The 19,405-nt window shown below is 40.7% G+C and overlaps 1 protein-coding gene across 2 annotated transcripts in view; it reads left to right on the plus strand.

Moving 5' to 3' along the window:
- The first annotated feature begins 8,450 nt into the window (after positions 1 to 8,450).
- RC3H1 (ring finger and CCCH-type domains 1) overlaps positions 8,451 to 19,405 on the plus strand; it is an 86,505-nt gene continuing 75,550 nt past the window's right edge. For both annotated transcript variants that reach the window (XM_032291337.1, XM_032291338.1), the window contains exon 1: positions 8,451 to 8,580. The gene's annotated coding sequence lies outside the window, so the exon portion shown is untranslated. The remainder of the gene's footprint in view (positions 8,581 to 19,405) is intronic.

Raw genomic sequence — 19,405 nt, forward strand, 5'->3', positions numbered from 1 at the left:
GTCAGGAGTTCAAGACCAGCCTGGCCATCATGGTGAAACCCCATCTTGAAAAAAAAAAAAGAAAAGTAAAGTATGGAGCAAAAGGAAGTTTCTTCTCTGTATTGCTTAAGACATTATGTTTCAAATTTTAGTTTCCTGGATGATTTACATATGAATCCTGGACATTACATATGAATGTCCAACTTTTTCTTAACTGATATACATGACAAGATAAACCTAATATTGCCCAATTGATATTGAATATACATTTGTGTTAGAGGACATCATTTGGTTACAAAGTATATTTAAACTCAGTATATCTAGAACTGTATATTTAGATAGACAGAGCCCCACATGAGGTTCCAATCATTAGTTATATAAACAAAGCTTCAGTCTACAAGAGTCCTTTAAAGCAGTGATCCCCAACCTTTTTGGCATCATGGACTGGTTTCGTTGAAGACAATTTTCTACAGACAGGCCAGGGTACAGGATGGCTTCAGGATGAAACTGTTGCACCTCAGAACATCAGGCATTAGTTTTTTGTTTTGTTTTGTTTTGTTTTGTTTTTTTGAGACAGGGTCTTGCTATGTTGCCCAGGCTGGAGTGCAGTGGCTATTCACAGGCGCGATCCCACTACTGATCAGCATGGGAGTTTTGACCTGCTCCATTTCTGACCTGGGCCAGTTCACCCCTCCTTAGGCAACCTGGTAGTACCCCGCTCCCAGGAGGTCACCATATTGATGCCAAACAGTGCGGACACCTGATTGGCATAGCGCACTACAGCCTAGAACTCCTGGGCTCAAGCGATCCTCCCACCTCAGCCTCCCGAGTAGCTGGGACTACAGGTATGCACCACTGCGCCCGGTAGGCATTAGATTCTTGCATGTACAGTTCACAACAGGGTTCATGCTCCTATAAGACTCTAATGCTGCCACTGAATGACAGGAGACAGGGCTCGGGTGGTGATGCTCTCTCATTGGCTGCTCATCTCCTGCTGTATAGCTCGGTTGCTAACAGGTCACAGACCGGTGCTGGTCCATGGCCCAGAGGTTAGGGACCCCTACTTTAAGGTGAAGTGAGTCTCTTGTAGGCAGCATATACTTTGGTCTTGTTTTTTCTTTGATTTAGAGGTAGGGTATCATTCTGTTGCCCAGGCTGGAATATAGTGGCATGGTCATAGCTCATTGCAGCCTCCAACTCCTGGGCTCCAGCGATCCTCCCACCTCAGCCTCCTGAGTCATTGAGATTACAGGGGTGAGCCACTGTGCCAGCTCCAAGAGTCTTTTTTAATTTTTTTGAGATGGAGTTTCACTCTTGTCACCCAGGCTAAAGTGCAATGGCAGAATCTCGGCTCATTACAACCTCCACCTCCTGGGTTTAAGCCATTCTCCTGTCTCAGCCTCCCGAGTAGCTGGGATTACAGGTGCATGCCACCATCTCCAGCTAATTTTTATACTTTTTGTAGAGACGGGGTTTCATCATATTGGTCAGGCTGGTCTGGAACTCCTGACCACAGGTGATCTGTTCACCTTGGCTTCCCAAAGTGCTGGGATTACAAGCATTTTCCACTGCATCCAGCTAATTTTTGTACTTTTAATAAAGATGGGGTTTCACCATGATGGCAGGCTGGTCTCAAACTCCTGACATCAAATGATCCTCCTGCCTTGGCCTCCCCAAGTGCTGGGATTACATACCTGGCCTCCAAGGGTCTTGGTTTTGTTTTTGTTTTTACTTTATTCAGCCACTCTATGCCTTTTGATTAGAGAGTTTAATCTATTTACATTCAAAGTAATTATGTATAGATAAGGACTTATAAGTGCCATTTTAAAAATTCTTTTCTGTTTTTTTTTTTTTAATTATTGTTTTGTTATTCTGGTTGTTTTATAGTTCCTTGTTCCTTTCTTCCTCTCTTGTTTTCTTCCTTTGTGGTTTGATGATTTTAATTTATCCTATTTTACTTTGAGATGGAGTCTCACTCTGTCACTCAGGCTGGAGAGCAGTGGCACCATCTTGGCTCACTGCAACCTCTGCCTCCCAGATTCAAGCTATTCTCCTGCCTCAGCCTCCTGAGTAGCTGGGATTTACAGGCACACGCCATCACGCTTGGCTAATTTTTGTATTTTTAGTACAGACGGGGTTTCACCATTTGGTCAGGCTGATCTCAAACTCCTGACCTTGTGATCTGCCCGCCTTGGCCTCCCAAAGTGCTAGGATTACAGGCATGAGCCACTGCATCAGCCTGTTTGATGATTTTCTATAGAGATATGCTTTACATTTTTTCATATTATCTTTTGCATATCTATTATGGGCTTTTGCTTTGTGGTTACCCTGAGGCTTACATAAAATATCTTATACCTAACCTGGCAGAGCGTGGTAGCTCACACCTGTAATCCCAGCAAGGTGGGCATATCACCTGAGGTCAGGAGTTTGAGACTAGCCTGGCCAACATGGTGAAACCCCATCTCTACTAAAAAATACAAAAATTAGCAGGTGTAGTGGCACATGCCTATAATCCCAGCTACTCAGGAGGCTGAGGCAGGAGAATCATTTGAACCCGGGAGGCAGAGGTTGCAGTGAGCCAAGATCATGCCACTGCACTCCAGCCTGGGCAAAAGAGCAAGACTCCATCTCAAAAACAAAACAAAACAAAAATCTTTTTTTTTTTTTTTGAGACGGAGCTTCGCTCATGTTACCCAGGCTGGAGTGCAATGGCGCGATCTCGGCTCACCGCAGCCTCCGCCTGGGTTCAGGCAATTCTCCTGCCTCAGCCTCCTGAGTAGCTGGGATTATAGGCACGCGCCACCACGCCCAGCTAATTTTTTGTATTTTTAGTAGAGACGGAGTTTCACCGTGTTGACCAGGATGGTCTCGATCTCTTGACCTCGTGATCCACCCGCCTCGGCCTCCCAAAGTGCTGGGATTACAGGCTTGAGCCACCGCGCCCGGCCCTAAAAATCTTATGCTTATCCACTTTACACTAATAACAGCTTAATATGATGTCCTGTGGGATTAGGTTTAAAAAAAAAAAAACAGTCTCGAAGGTTTCCTTGCCCAAATATCTCCTGGAAAAATAAAAATAATAATTAATAATAATAAAACAAAAAACCACCCAGACTGTGGCATTTGGTGTGATAGCCCTAGCAAACTAATAGTGGAATCAACAATGTTCCATTGAGTTTTGCCATTGGAAAAGTAGAGCTGCTCTCTCTTAAGCCAGCACTGCTTACAGCACGGCCTAGAATGGACCACTTTGCTGAAAGTTGTTTCATGTCTCTCTTGCAAAGGCATTCTGTTGACCATCAGCTTTGGATAAATCTCAGGGGTCAGTTGAAGTTCAGACAGCTCAATGTTGGGCTGGAGGCCTTTATGGAAGGCAGGCCAATTTAGAAGCAATTTCATGTAAGACTCAGAAATATCATTTTACTCAGCTCTTGTGGAATAAAGTCTACAGGAACCTAGCTCTTGAAATCTTAGAGCTAAATTGGGCTATGTGATTGTCACCTTGAATCTACAGCAATTCCTTAGGCCTAATTTGTAAACCATGATTTGGGCCTGATTTTAGACTTGACTCTAAAGGTGTAGGGTAGTTCAGACACCATTGGTTTCCTCATATTTCTACAGTATATTGCATGGGACATCTTCCTTTGCTTCTTATTTTTTAGAGTTTTATTTTAATGAACTTTGTAACAGGAAAGGTATGAACTTTGTAATAGGAAGGGTATAATTTTGTGGACTGGAGAGGAAGTAGGAAGTCATGGAGAATCTTTGCATAAGGGTAAGGGAGGACAGTAAGGATGGAGAAGACAACTTCCCATTGTTACTTTGCCTAAAGCAAAGTTCAGAAAATCCAAGTGACTCAGCTCCAGTACTCCCTATTTTGTGTGTGTATGTATTTGAGGATGTTATTCCCTCCCCTTACATAAATTATTTACACTGGAGAGGTCTCAGGTCCCAGACATACTTTAAACCAGGTTTTTTAGTTAATCCAAACTCTACTCTCCTACCTTTCAATGTCTTGTTCCTTATCCTCCTTCATCCCCCTGGTGTCCCAAATTGAGAGTTGATTGGATTTCTAGGCCCCTGGGTACATATCTAATACCACAGAATTGCCATCTGTCAGAAGATAGGTTCCATGACATTAGAATGATTTTAACACTCATAGGACTTATACTTTCTTTTCTTTTTTTTTTTTAATTGTTGTTGTTGAGATGGAATTTTTCTCTTGTTGCCTAGGCTGGAGTGCAGTGGCGCAATCTCAGCTCACTGCAACCTCCACCTCCTGGGTTCAAGTGATTCTCCTGCCTCAGCTCCTGAGTAGCTGGGATTATAGGCTCCAGCCAGCATGCCCGGCTACTTTTTGTATTTTTAGTAGAGATGTGGTTTCACCATATTGGCCAGGGTGGTCTCAAACTCCTATCCTCAGGTGATCCACCCACCTTGGCCTCTTAAAGTGCCGGGATTACCAGTGTGAACCACCACACCCAGCCTGACTTTGTACTTTCTATGCACTAATCACTAAAGTACTTGATACTCTAGTTTACATGAATATCTTACTGCATTGTTCCTACTAAGTTATTCAATTTCTCTAAGGCAGGGATATATAACTTATTAATCTTTTCTTTTCCCAGCCCTCTCTGCTCCCTAAACCCCTCCTCAATTACATGGTGTTTATCTATAAAGAAGTAGTTGGGTAGATAAGTGATCTATCCAGTCTTTCTTAGTCTCAGCTTCAACTGTTGAAATAAGTGGGTATCTAAGGTCTTTTCTAGCCTTGATGCGACAAATAGTGTTTTAGGCTGACATTTACACATTCTAGAACAATTTTAAAGCATGTAATAGGTTAAAAAGTCATGCAGCATAACCTAAAAAGCATTATTATTCTAAAAAATATCAGAGGAGGCTAGGTGCAGTGGCTCATTAATTCCAGCGCTTTGGGAGGCCAAAGTGGGGGGTTCACGAGGTCAGGAGATCAAGACCATCCTGGCAGGTGTGGTGGCATGCGCCTGAAGTCCCAGCTACTCAGGAGGCTGAGGCAGGGGAATCGCTTGAACCCAGGAGGTGGATGTTGCAGTGAGCTGAGATTGCGCCACTGCACTCCAGCCTGGGCGATAGAGTCAGACTCCATGTCAAAAAAAAAAGAAAAGAAAAGAAAAGAAAAGGCCTGGCGCTGTGGCTCATACCTATAATCCCAGCACTTTGGGAGGCCAGGGCAGATGGATCACCTGAGGTCAGAAGTTCGAGACCAGCCTGGCCAACATGGTGAAAACCCTTTTCTACTAAAAATACAAAAATTAGCTGGGTTATGTGGCACATGCCCGTAGTCCCAGCTACTCAGGAGACTCAGACAGGAGAATCACTTGAACCTGGGAGGCGGAGGCTGCAGTGAGCCTAGATCATGCCATTACACTCCAGCCTGGGTGAGGCAGAGTGAGATTCTGTCTTAAAAAAAAAAAAAAAAAAAAAAAAAAAAAATCAGAGAAACAAACAATATAATACAGGCCAAGCTCAGTGGCTCATGCCTGTAAGCCTGTAATCCCAACACTCCGGGAGGCCGAGACAGGCAGATCATGAGGTCAGATCAAGACCATCTGGCTAACACGGTGAAACCCTGTCTCTACTAAAAAAATACAAAAAATTAGCCAGGTGTGGTGACACGAGCCTGTAGTCCCAGCTACTCAGGAGGCTGAGGCAGAAGAATCGCTTGAACCCAGGCAGCAGAGGTTCTAGTGAGCCGATATTGAGCCCACTGCACTCCAGCCTGGGTGACAGAGCGAGATTCCATCTGAAAAAAAAAAAAAAGAAAGAAAATATAGTACAGGCATATTAGAATATGTATTGAAAACATAAGGCATTATTTTAACTGACTTTTGTATGATCTGAAAAGTTGCAGTAATCTTTTTTTAGGGTTCATGCAAAGAGCAAAAATGTATTTGATGACTTGTCATTCTTATCTGATTAAGAAACAAAAGACTAACATATACAGGGTTTCTCCATATTGATCAGGCTGACCTTGAACTCCCAACCTCAGGTGATCCTCTCGCCTTGGCCTCTCTAAATGCTGGGATTAACAGGCATGAGCCACCGCACCCAGCCTAATTTTTTTTTTTTTTTTTTTTTTGAGATGAAGTCTCACTCTGTTCCTCAGGCTGGAGTGCAGTGATGTGATCTTGGCTCATTGCAACCTCCACCTCCCAGTTCAAGCAGTTCTCCCACACAGCCTCCTGAGTAGCTGGGACTACAAGCATATGCTACCATGGCCGGCTAATTTTTTGTATTTTTAGTAGAGATAGGGTTTCTCCATGCTAGGCTGCTCTCAAACTCCTAACCTCAGGTGATTTGCTCCCCTTGGCCTCTCGAAGTGCTGGGATTACAGGCATGGGCTCTCAGGTTTTTATTATATCATTCTATTTATTTATATTTGAAATTTTCAAATTTGAAATATTCAAATGCCCAGCTGTTTTGTATTTTTGTAGAGACGAGGCTTCACCATGTTGGTCAGGATGGTCTCAATCGCCTGACCTCGTAATCTGCCCGCCTGGGTCTCTCAAAGTGCTGGATTACAAAGTGCAGGCCTCATCCTCTATATCTTATACGTATAGTCTGACTGGGGAATTTAAAACATATGACTTCTCACAGATTAGTGTTTTTTTTTTTTTTTTTTTTTTGTAAATACAAGTGTTTTCTTTGAAGCTGCTCTTCTTTTTCTGTCAAATGCTTCTGTTTAATTATATCACTAAAATGAATTTGGGGCAGTGCCTCCATTTTTAACTTATTTTTTTAATTGAAACATTGATGAGATAAAAATAAACAACTTAAAAATCATATTGAACAAGGGAACCTTTAAGGAGCCTTACCAATTGAGGTACAGCTATTAATAGTTGACAGAAATTACATTATCTAGGTTGCTTGTAATGGAAGTTGAGTTACTTGCTTCACCTAAACAAGGAAGTTGGCATGTTTGCCTAGCAACAGCCGCTAAAACCTTCTGTTGTGGAAGGTTCCCTAGGAGTAAGAAGGGAGGAGGAAGAAAAGCAGGAGGAGCAGATTAATCTGCTTTTCCTAGCAGGGGACAGAGGCCTGGTTTGAGGAGGGAAAGGCTATAAGAGATAGCCTTTGGATTGGCACATGCTAGCCTAAATCCCCCTGTGGTAGCTAGAAATTCACTCTCTGTAGGACTGGGGTTACTATTTAGCACGCTGAAAAGACGATTACAGATTAAACCCAGTTCAACGGCAGCAAATTCCAATCAATAGAAAGACATCAATAGGTCTTCTAAAAAGAAGCTGTGATCTCAGTAGCAGGAGGATGTTAAAAGAATTCTCTGCCAAGAGTTTAGGAAGGTGTTTGATATTTCTTACAAATAATACAAAAACACTATCTGTGATAGCGATTCCAAAGTATCAAGTTAAAGGCAGAAGTGCTTCTCTTGGGGTACTGTGAAGTAAACAGTGAAGAAACGACAGAAAAACACAATCTCTGCTCTCTTGGCCAAGTCCTGAAGCAAAAAAGGTGATGGCGCCGAGTAGAGAGTATTAAATGGTTATTCGGGGACTCTCTCTCTCCTCTATTCTAGATGATTTATTTCGAAATTAGTACTGTATGGTGTTAAAATAATTCCATTTCTTCCCCATCTCAAAAGCGAAGGTTTGACTAAAATGAATTGTCTTGAAATTCATTCCTCAAAACCATAACGGCACCTTTTCCACGAGGGACAAGAAACTTTTAAAGAGTCGCAAGGTTAGATTTCAGGAGCTTTTCTATGGGTCAAATCTTTTCCTGTCGTCCCCAGACAGCTCTTATTGTTCACACAGCCCAGGAGAAACGCTTTGGAGTGGCGTGTCCCGGCCTTTGGGCTGTTTCAGCGCCTTAGGAGGCTGAACTCCGAGAGGGGTGACAAGGACAAAGCTGATGCGATCCAGAACCTGGATAACACGGGAGAAGAAATGGGGTGTGGGACAAGACGTGGAAAAGAAACAAGGGTTGGGGAACGGCTGAGAAAGCCCAGAGTAGAAGTAGTGCGGGATTCGATGGAAACGACAGAAATTCCCCCAGTTTACTCTCGCCATCCGGCCACTGGCCCGCTGAGCCCACAGGCGCGGGTGCGGGAGGGCAGGCCGGACGGAGGGACCCGCTCCTCGGTTCAGGGCGCAGGACTCCGGGTCGCCGCGGAGAGCGTCGCCGGCCCCCCTCCCGGGCGTTGGTGGCCGGTGACTCAGAGGTTCGTCCCCGCGCCCGTCCCGCCCCTCCGCCCGTCCCGCCTCCTAAGGGAGGATCCTCGCTTTCGTCTCCGCCCCAGTCTCCGGGGCGGTCCGGAGCCTGAGGAAGAGGAAGGGGACGAGGACAACGAACGACTGGGCGGCGGAGGACGAGAAGGAGGAAGAGGAGGCAGACCAACAAGATGGCCCCTGCTGCAGGAGCAGCCTCAGCAGCAGCAGGTGGGAGGCCGGAGGCGGCGCTGGCGGTGGCGGCGGCAGCCGTGGCCCGGCGGCCTGGGACAGAGTCAGAGTCAACGGTGGCAGCGGCGGCGGCGGCGGCTGCCGCGGCGGTGGCGACGGCCGCGGGGACTCGGAGCTGAGAGGAGCTGCTGCTCGGACCAGCGCGGTGAGCGAGCGGCGGGCGGCGACTTGGGGAGCGGGGCTGCGGCGGCCGGGGCCTCAGTCGGGAACAATAGGCAGCTGTGGTCGGGAAGGGGTTGTCCTCGCCCGCCCTCTGCTCCTCCGCCGCAGCGGCCGCCCGGCCGGCCCCAGGCTCCGCAGGGCCCCCGCCGGCTGCTCAGGGGCTTGTCAGTGGCCGGCGTCCTTTAGGCCTCAGGCCTCTGCGTGCCGCCTGGAGGGCCTGTCGGGGTAGGTAGGCCGAGGGGAGGGCGAGGGAGGCTCGGACGAGAGGGAGGGGGCCACAGGGCTGCCTGGCTCTTCCGGTACTCACGGGCCTTGGCCGGGCGGGGAGTGCGCACGGGAGCTGCTTTTTGGACCCCTCGTCTGTGGGGGTGGGGAGGGCGAAGGCGTCTGTAAACAGGCGCCGCCTCTGCCTGCCGGCACCTTAGCACTGCTCCCTCCCCCAGCCCCTGAAGCACTCCCCTTCGTTGGCCAAGTGGGTTTCACGGTGTCTGTCTCCCCGAAGGCCCTGGAGATCAAGCCTGGCAGTCTTCTCCCTCCCGGCGATGGGGAAATTGTGTGTGTGCAGGTGTCTTTAAAAAAGAAAAACAAAAAACTTAAATGCAACAAAAATATACAAAACGTGGTTATCGATAAAGGATGGAGTGGTAAAGGATATTCCTCTCTAAACATCAGTTCTGTAAACATCAGTTATGCCGGCATTCCAGGTGAGAGTGGATTGAAACCAGGGCTCTTTTCCAACAGTAATAATACAACTCTTGACATCCCCAAATAGCCCATGAAACTGGAAACAAAGCCACTTACTGGCAACTCGGAGACAAATTGTAATGTTTAAAGAGAACTTTTATTTCAGCTAGGCGTTTTGAATTACTAACATGCAGTGTAAGAAGCAACATTAACCATCATAAAGTGGACCTCAGGAAGCACTTCTAAAGAAGACAGAGGTGGTTTATCTCGAGCCATAGAGCTGCTTGTGTATTGTGTCGTGTTTCAGTAATTTGTCCTGAAATTGTTCAAGACCAGACTTTTCTCTGAGTTTGAAATTTGATTTTGTTTTTGTTTTTTTGTTTGTTTTGTTTTGAGACAGAGTCTTTCTCTGTTGCCCAGGCTGGAGTGCAGTGGCACGGTCTCGGCTCATTGCAGCCTCCGCCTCCCGGGTTCAAGCGATCCTCCTGCCTCAGCCTCCCGAATAGCTGGCTAATTTTTGTATTTTTAATAGAGACTGGGCTTCACTCTATTGGCCAGGCTGGTCTGGAACTCCTGACCCCAAGTGATCTGCCCACCTCGGCCTCCCAAAGTGCTGGGATTACAAGCCTGAGCCACCTTGCCCTGCCTTAAACTTAATTTTTGAGGCTTCTCCCACATTTTTTTATAAGTGAGGAAAAAGGTAGATTCAAGTTATTTATATTCTACTTTCTACCCGGGTATGCAGAAATTTGTATTAAAATTGCTTGGATGCATCCAAGGGATTGCTTTTCACTGTTTAACATTCAATTGCAAGGCCTAAGGGCTATAGATTGTGTTCTTAAGGAAGACTTTGATGAAAAGATGCCAGTTAATATCTTTTACCCCTTTTAAGGGTAAATTTCTAATTAGAATAGGTCCAAGTCTGTTATAATTCAAAACATGTTCAGGTTACATGAAGTCAAATAAGCAGCACTAGTCTAGTTTCTAGTTCTTCCTCAACAATTGATACTGAATAGACTAGCAATTGAGTAAACATAGAGGTTGAGTTATCTTGTTTAGGATTTGAGATATAGTGAATGAATATCAATATTGACTTTCATTTTATGCATAGCATAAATAATGTTGCAGATGTTTTGATCTTTTGAATGATGGAGAACAACTTTCTGTGGTTCCTGATGTTGTGACTTTTTTGCAAATAAATATTTCAGAAAGGACACCGTTTTTTAGGTGCTCAACTCTGTAATTTATTCTTCTGCACTAAATTTTGTTAGGTCAGTACAGATTCCAACTAAAGTCTGTGTTACAATGATATTTAAATTTATGTGTGGCCCTAAACCTATTAGAACAATAGTAATTTAATAAGTTGTAAGTTTTAAGTGGTTCATGTGCTCTGTTATGAAAAAAATCTCACTGTGTTATGTCAAGGACAAATTTACCTCATTTTTTTTTTTTTTTTTTTTGAGACGGAGTTTCGCTCTCGTTACCCAGGCTGGAGTGCAATGGCGCGATCTTGGCTCACCGCAGCCTCCACCTCCTGGGTTCAGGCAATTCTCCTGCCTCAGCCTCCTGAGTAGCTGGGATTACAGGCACGCGCCACCATGCCCAGCTAATTTTTGTATTTTTAGTAGAGACAGGGTTTCACCATGTTGACCAGGATGGTCTCGATCTCTTGACCTCGTGATCCACCCGCCTCGGCCTCCCAGAATGCTGGGATTACAGGCGTGAGCCACCGCGCCCGGCCTTACCTCATATTTAATATCATTTTCCTGAAAAATGTTTTTAAGTGGTAAGGTTTTGTATTTGAGATTGGTTATTGACCCAGCAATATATGGAGTTAGTCTGGGTCCCTATTTCTGTTTAATAGGAAAAAAAATTAGGGAATTGTTTCTATTTATTTTGTGTCAAAACAGTTTTAAGATGTGATTCCTCAACTGACCTATCTTCAATATCAATACTTACTCTGATGACTTCAGTTCAGATTTTCTCAAGTAATAAAAATTTACTTCTAAGAAGTTTTGGGACCAGAGCTTAAGAATTAGAGAATTAGATTTATATTTTCTTGGTAATATTAAAAGTTAATATATGCTTGATTTATTTGAAAAGATTGGAAAGAGTAATTTTGTACAAAATAAAAATTTACAGTTTCTTAGAACATATTTGTTGAACGAATAAAAATATTTAATCTTCCTCATTATGCTGTAGTATTAGTTTTATTGTCCTCATTTTTTCATATGAAGAATCTGAAGCTAAGAGTAGCTATGCAACCAGCAAAAAGATCACATAATTAATAGGCAGAAGAGCTTGCTCAGACCCAGGTCTTGTGACACAAATTAGATTCTTTGCCACTAACACGTGTGTCACAGTTAAACTTTGAAGCATCTTCTGTGTTGACAGATTCCTTTTTTGGCCTGCAAACTATGTTAGCTCTAACATCCTATTATCATTATTTGTATTCTGCCAGATATTTAGTTTTAAGACCAAAAAAGTATTCATGTGAATCACAAAATAAACACTTATTTTTGTTTTTACCATATCTGAATACTGTAAAATATAAAAACTCATACTATTTACATAGGGCAGATTTATCATACTGCTATAATTGTTTTCATGGCTAGTTTGTTATGTAAGCAATTACTAAATTGTGTCTTTGAAATACTTTATAAAATTTTTATAATAACTAAATATATTCAATGATGTTAAAGTTGAGTCAGCTAATACTTGAAGTTCTTCATTTATAAATTTTTTTCTTTAAGCCATAGGAAATTTAGAATTCTGCAGTATTTTTCATTTCCATATCTTAGGGCTTGAAATTAAGTTTGGTTGGTCTAATCAGCCTACTCTTGCATATATCTTGAAAGTGGTCAACATCCAACAAGGTGAAGAATAAACTGATAAATGATCCCTGTTTGGTGAACACCTCGGATCAGGATGTTCCTTGGCAGGGCATTCTGACCTGGTTTAGCTTTGGCCCTGTGCTCAGGGTTCAGGTATTCTTCAGGATTGGGTTCAGAGAGATTTAAATTCTCAGATTGGCCTGTATCAAAACAGTCACAAATTTCAGTCAGCCTGTTCTCTAGAACCTTCTCCAAGATTTTTTCTTTTGTTTAATCCCGGAATCTAGGCCGGATTTGGGCTAGCTTTAGAAGTTATGATAAAAGATTAATTTTGTCAGGGGTTTATACAAACGAGTTTTTCCTACTGCAGAGTTTCTTAAGGTAGATTCCTTCTATTTTTGAAGTGTGACTTTTACAAATCTGAAGTAATGTTGCCCTATATCCCCAAGACAGTTAACTTTAGCATATTTATTTCTATCCATTTTTGGTCAGGATAGTGCCTGTTTGCTTCTTGTATAATATTCTTGTTTGCTTTTTATTAGTTTAGATACTTCTTATTAGTTTATAATGTTTTCCTGATTGAGGCTTGGGGAAAGAATTTTCCTCAAATTTAAAATCACTCTACCCATTTACAGATGTATGTCAGAGCAATATTCTTTTGACAGTTATCAAGCATTTTAGCAAAGCCGTATGTGTGTATGTATGAATGAATAACAATCACTCATGCCCTGTCACCCAGGCTGGAGTGCAGTGGCACTATCTTAGTTCACTTCAGCCTCAACCTCCTGGGTTTAAGTGATACTCCTGCCTTACCTGGCTAATTTTTTCTTTGTTTTTAATTATTTTATAGAGATAGCATTTGCTGTGTTGCCCAGGGTAGTCTCAAACTCCTGGGCTCAAGTGATCCTCCCACCTCCGCCTCCCAAAGTGCTGAGACCACAGGCATAGCAATGTTTTAAACTGACAGCAGTGTACCTTCATTGATTATTACTGTGCACATATGGTAATAATTTAACTTACAAATTCAATTTGTGGAAAAAAATTCTAAGATATAACCATCAATTGAAAAAAGGAAGCAGTTTTTTTTTTTTTTTGAAGAAGAAGAAGGAGGGAGTTCTAAAGGAGTCGGTTTTGTCTACAGATTAACATAATTTTTTTATTGAGGTTAAATCACATAACAAAATTAACCATTTTAAAGTAAACAGTTTAGGTGGCACTTAGTACATTCACAGTGTTCTACAGCCACCAGCTCAAATTCCAAAACATGTTCATTACCCCAAAAGGAAACACTCTACCCATTAAGTAGTTACTCTCTATTTTCCTCTTCCCTAATCCCCAGGAAATGCCATTGTTTTCTGTCTCTGTGGATTTAAATGAAATTAATTTGAGTCAACATTGAAGAACAGTACTATGTACAATTGAAATTGCAGAAAAAACTTTGGGATGTGATTGTTAGGAATAAAAAAACCTCCTAATTCTTTGCATGCTTCTCTAAATACAGTAGGCATCTGCCAGGGACTCTATGGAAGAAAAGTTGAGAATCATAGAAGTTTTGTTTTGATCACTCCAGAGAGTTTTACTCAAACACTCTTAGACTCATTTGTATTTCTCCATTGGTTGTGAGAACTAAAATTTAATGTCCTTTGCAGATGTGAACAACTAATGCTTATTTAGTCTCTTTTCTAGAACTTGTTTGCCTTTTAGTTTTTCTTAATGTATAGAAGAAACTAGGAATATTCACAAAGGATTTATTTGAAGTTACACTGGGAAGCAATTTTTAGAATTAGACTGGAACTCTTCGATCCCTATGAATCTAACTTTATGACTACTTTATTCAGCTAATCTTTGAGAATATTTAGAGTTTTGACTTGCCTAACACTCTGCTTTTAATCTCTTGTTGAATAAGCGTTAGAAAACTTGATCTTGGCTCTATACCTGACCACCTTTAAAAACGTAAAACACCATTACAAAGGCAATCGTTTAGTAAGCTTTTTTGGATTGTTTTAATTGGCTGACTGAGGGAGACAAAATTACTTTTTTCTTTTTCTTTCTAGAATAAAGACTAATAAGCTTGGACTTTTAGAATTACTGCTAAGATTGGGGCTTTGGATATATATCATCATCTTAAATTCAAAATGGCACTTTGATTAAACTGAAATCTTCAAATTTATAAGAAACGAAAGTCATTTTATGTTCTTAGTAAAGATTTGTAATGAGGTTACAGGAGATCTAAGTAGAAAAGAAGAACTTAAATTTGATACTAACCTCCTCTCCTTAGGGAAAATTTTATTAATATACATAATTATAATTTTGTTATAAGAACAACTTAAGTTAGTTCAGTGCCTCAAGCCTGTAATCACAGCACTTCGGGAGGCCAAGGCAGGAGGATCACTTGAAACCAGGAGTTCCACACCAGCCTGGGAAATAGAGTGAAACCCCATCTCAAAAAAATAAGCAAAAACAAGAAAACAAAACTGAAAAGATAATAAGGAAAAGGATTGTATCAGAATATTTAGAACTCTGCAGTAAAATTTCTGGTTTTCTGTGATAAGTTTTTCAGGAAAATATCAACTTTTTGTAAATACGTGTTTCTGTGTTTTTATATATGCCTCAATTTTTTTAGAGTAATATTTAGTGGAAAGCTAATGTACTCAATACATTTAAATTATAAAAATAACTTTTTTGCTTTTTTTTTTTTTCTGGAGACAAAGTCTCACTATTGCCCAAGCTGGAGTGCAATGACACGACCTAGGTTCTCATCTTTTATGACTTAAGCATTATAATTCCTCATCTCTCAAAACAGAAATGGTAATATCTTTCTCTAAAGGTTATTTGGAAATGTAAATGATAATATACATTTACATGTCAGTGTAGTACCTGACACCTTTAAAATTATTTTTGTTAAACAGAATTTAAGGAGAAAAATGTTATTTTTCTCCTTAAATTCTGTTTAACAAAAATAATTTTAGAAAGATATTCATCTAGAATATTTGCTCACATTCTGTAAAATGTTAATATAGAAACTACATATAAAATCTTATATAGTTTAGGGTTAACTCTGTGTACTTTTGGGAAGGGTGGTCTGAAATGAAGCAATTCTTCATATACCATTCTCATTTTCTTCTCACATCAGTATTTATATGGGCCTGTGCTGTTCAATACTGGCCACTAACTACTTCTGGCTATGTAAATTTGAGCTTTTTGATCGATTTATTATTTTAGAACAATTTTGGATTTACAGAAAAATTGCACAAAAAAATACACTGTTCCCATCTATGCTCTCCCTCACAGTTTTCTCTGTTAATATCTTACATTAGTGTGGTATGTTGGCTATCATTTATGAAGCAGTGTTGATACATTATTAACTAAAGTCTGTACTTCACATTAGGATTCACCCTTTGTGTTGGACAGTTCTGTGGGTTTTGCCAAATGCTTAACATTATATATATACACTAGTCTAGAATCATGCAGAATGGTTTCACTGACCTAAAAATGTCCCATGTTCCACTTAACTCATCTACCTCATCCTCTGAACCCCTGGCTACCACTGATCTTTTTACAATCTTCATAGTTTTACCTTTCCAGAATGTCATGTGGTTGGAATCATTATAGTATATAGTCCTTTCAGACTGGCATCGTTCACTTAACAATATGCATTTAGGTCCCTTCATGAATATCTTCTTGTTTTGTTTAAAATAGAGATTTGTCCTGAACTGCTGGGCTCAGGCAGTGCTCCCGCCTTGGCCTCTCAAAACTTCTGGGATTATAGGCGTGAGCCACCACACCTGGCCCTCTTCATGTCTTTCCATGGCTTGACAGTTTATTTCTTTTTACCAATTTCTTTTTATCCATTGTATAGATAAATTTAAATTTTATTTAAAATTTAAAATTTAATTCCTCAGTCTCACCAGCATATTTCAAGGGCTCCATAGTGACATGTACTTAGTGGTTACCATATTGGAAAGCACTGATATATGATTCCTTCAAGGTTCTGTTCTCCACTCCATTCACTCACGTAGAGAACTTTCCTGTTTACATGATCTCAATTTGTCCTCAGGCCTACATTTTCAATGAATTATCTATTTTGTTTTGTTGTTTGTATTATCAGCAATCTCAACTGCATATTTAAAATCCTTTACTCCCCCAAAGAACCATCCTTTTCAAATGTCATCCATTGTAGTATGGCTTCCTAGGTTTTCCATCACAGCATCATCTTTTTTTAGTCTGTTTTTATTTTTATTTTGTTTTTGATCCTTCATTTTTAAAAATCTTTATTTTATGTGGCAGCATTTTATAGTAGTCTGCTCGTATTTGTCCTTAAAATCTTCAGTCATCTTTTTGTTTTTTATTTTCCTCTAAACCTTTCGAATATTTAGCAGAGGTATGCAGATCTCGTCACTAATAAATGACAGAGTTGGTATTAGAATCTAGATGTCCCTACTCTAGTTCTTTTTTGGGATCACCACTAGTTGGGGCTACTTTTAGAAGTTATTTTGAAGAGGATATTGGAGACTGATTATGGATTATTTGATTTAAAATATCTTTTTTTTTTTTTTTTTCGATGAGATGGGGTTTCACTCTTGTTGCCTAGGCTGGAGTACAATGGCACAATCTCAGCTCACCACAACCTCCACCTCCCAGGTTCAAGCCATTCTCCTGCCTCAGCCTCCTGAGTAGTTGGGATTACAGGTGCCTGCCACCAAGCCCAGCTAATTTTTGTATTTTTAGTAGAGATGGGGTTTCACCATGTTGGTCAGGCTAGTCTCGAACTCCTGACCTCGTGATCCACCCACCTTGGCCTTCCAAAGTGCTGGGATTACAGGCTTGAGCCACTGCGCCTGGCCTTAAAATATCTTTATAAGTCAAATCTATAGAAGCTATAGCTATAGATTTCATAAACATATTATTTATTCCAATTAGAAACTAAAATGAGGGCATTTATCCTAATCACCTAAATAGCTGATTCTCTCAATGGAAAAATATATTTCTCTTCGTATGTTACCTATTTTATTTTTTTGAGACAGTCTCACTTTGTTGCCCAGGCTAGAGTACGGTAGAGGGATCAGGGCTCACTGCAGCCTTGACTTTCCAGGGCAAAGTGATCCACCCACCTCAGACCACGCCGCCACCTAGTAGCTGGAACTACAGGCGCATGCCGGCACACCCCTCTAATTTTTGTATTCTTTGTAGAGACAGGGTCTCGCCATGTTGCCCAGGCTGGTCTCAAACTCCTGGGCTCGAGCTGTCTGCCTGCCTCAGTCTCCCAAACTGCTGGGATTACAGTTAAGAGCCACCGTGGCTGGCTATGATCCATTTTAGATAAAAACTAATTTTCAATGCTAATATGAATTGGTTGTTAAAGGTGAATAGAATTAAACTGAACATTATTGGCATCCAAAATCCTTTATTGGCCATAATTTACCTTTGGACTCTATGCAAATTACACTTTGATCTGTAGAACCCAAATTGGTTACTATATGAACTTGTTATCTTCTTAAACTCATGTTAAAAATTTTCACAGCTTGTAAAATGGAGGTCCTCATAACAGTCTCTTGATTTTCTTTTGAGGTAAGCTGTCCCTCTGTGCTTATTCCTTGGCTAAAAGTAATCATACTGCCTATAGTCTTGATTTGATTTTTCTGTATACTGGTTACACCGGCTTAAAAGTCCATATTTGTGGAGACATTCTGGTAAAGAGTCTTAGTCTTCCACATTCAGTACTGTACTAAAAAACAAAACCACCTGGATTTCAGCCTTCGTTTTAAAATGCTTTCCCTATAATTACTACTTTTAAAACCCATATTATATATGTCAATTTTTACGTTAATTACCCCATTGATAGCAGTTTTTGAATGGTTTTGGTTAAAACTGTCAGTCATCTTTGCTTGAATCTAGCCTCTCATCAAGTTTATTAAAAACTTTAAAAAGCAAATGTAAGGCTGGATGTGGTGGCTCACGCCTGTAATCCAAGCACTTTGGAGGCCAAGGCAGTCGGATCACCTGAGGTCGGGAGTTCAAGACCAGTCTGACCGACAACATGGTGAAACCCCATGGTTAAAAAAAAAAAAAAAAAAGAAGAAGTAAATGTAAGACTCTTCATATAGTTTTTTTTTTTTTTAATTGAGTTATGGATTCTTTGGATTTATTCATTATCTGAGTCAGTTTTTTCAGAAATGTCTTCTTATTTTGAAGGTCTGTAGTTGATGAAAACCTGTTCATAGAGCATAGAAGACTCTTCCAATTTATTCTTTCTACCACTGTAAAATAGAATTTGATGGATTTTGAAATAAGAAAATGCTTGGAATAGAAAATGTGATGGTTAAATTTCTTTAAATGAATATGAATAATTAGAATATCACAAGGCTAGTACAGATAATATTCTTACAAAGGGTTCCACAAATAATGAAGTAGTAGCACCTATTCCCCTGATGATTTACATTCATTAATTAATCTATTGTACCCAGAGTTTTAAGATGAAAAACTTTAAATACCTTCTTACCCTCATGAATAATCGCTCCTCAGTGAACATATTATATGCTTATTGGAAATTTGAATATGTTTTTCTCTTCAAATGTATCATCCTTTTTAAAAATTTTTGAGTTGTCATAGGAGAACTTGATGTAGGTTAAGTGACTGTCAGGTCTGAAGAAGGTAAAGGAAGGCAAGAACTATCCCGAGCTCAGAGATCACTTAAAAGGTGACTGTGTGGCCAGGTGTGGTGGCTCACAATACCAGCACTTTGGGAGGCCAAGGCAGAAGGATCGCTTGAGTCTAGGAGTTTGCAACCAGCCTGGGCAACACTGTGAGACTCCATCTATTAAAAAAAATAGCTAGACAGCTAGACATGGTGGTGCGCGCCTTTAGTCTAGCTACTGGGGAGACTGAGGTGGGAGGATTGCTTGAGCCCCTAAGGTCAATTCTGCAGTGAACTCTGATCATGCTACTGCATTCTAGCCTGGTTGACAAAATGAGACCTTGTCTCCAAAAAAAAAAAAAAAAAAAAAGGCTGCTGTGTGATCTAGGTGATGAGACTGTATTCTGTATGAGAGCAGGGACTTTATTTCATTCAGGACTATATCCTCAGTTTCTGGAACACTGTCTAGCACTAGTAGATGCTCAATAAGTATTTTTTCAATGAATGACTAAGGGCCTCAATCAAGAAAGTAGAGATTAAATGGAAATTATAGATACAAGAGGTAATTTATTATCATTTTATTTCTTTTTAATTTTTGTGGGTACACAGTAGGTATGTATATTTTTAGGATTTTTTTTTTTTTTTTTTTTTTTTTA

This window comes from Sapajus apella, unplaced genomic scaffold (genome assembly GCF_009761245.1).
Source record: "Sapajus apella isolate SASKATOON/1434 unplaced genomic scaffold, GSC_monkey_1.0 scaffold25, whole genome shotgun sequence".
Taxonomy (NCBI): Eukaryota; Metazoa; Chordata; class Mammalia; order Primates; family Cebidae; genus Sapajus; species Sapajus apella.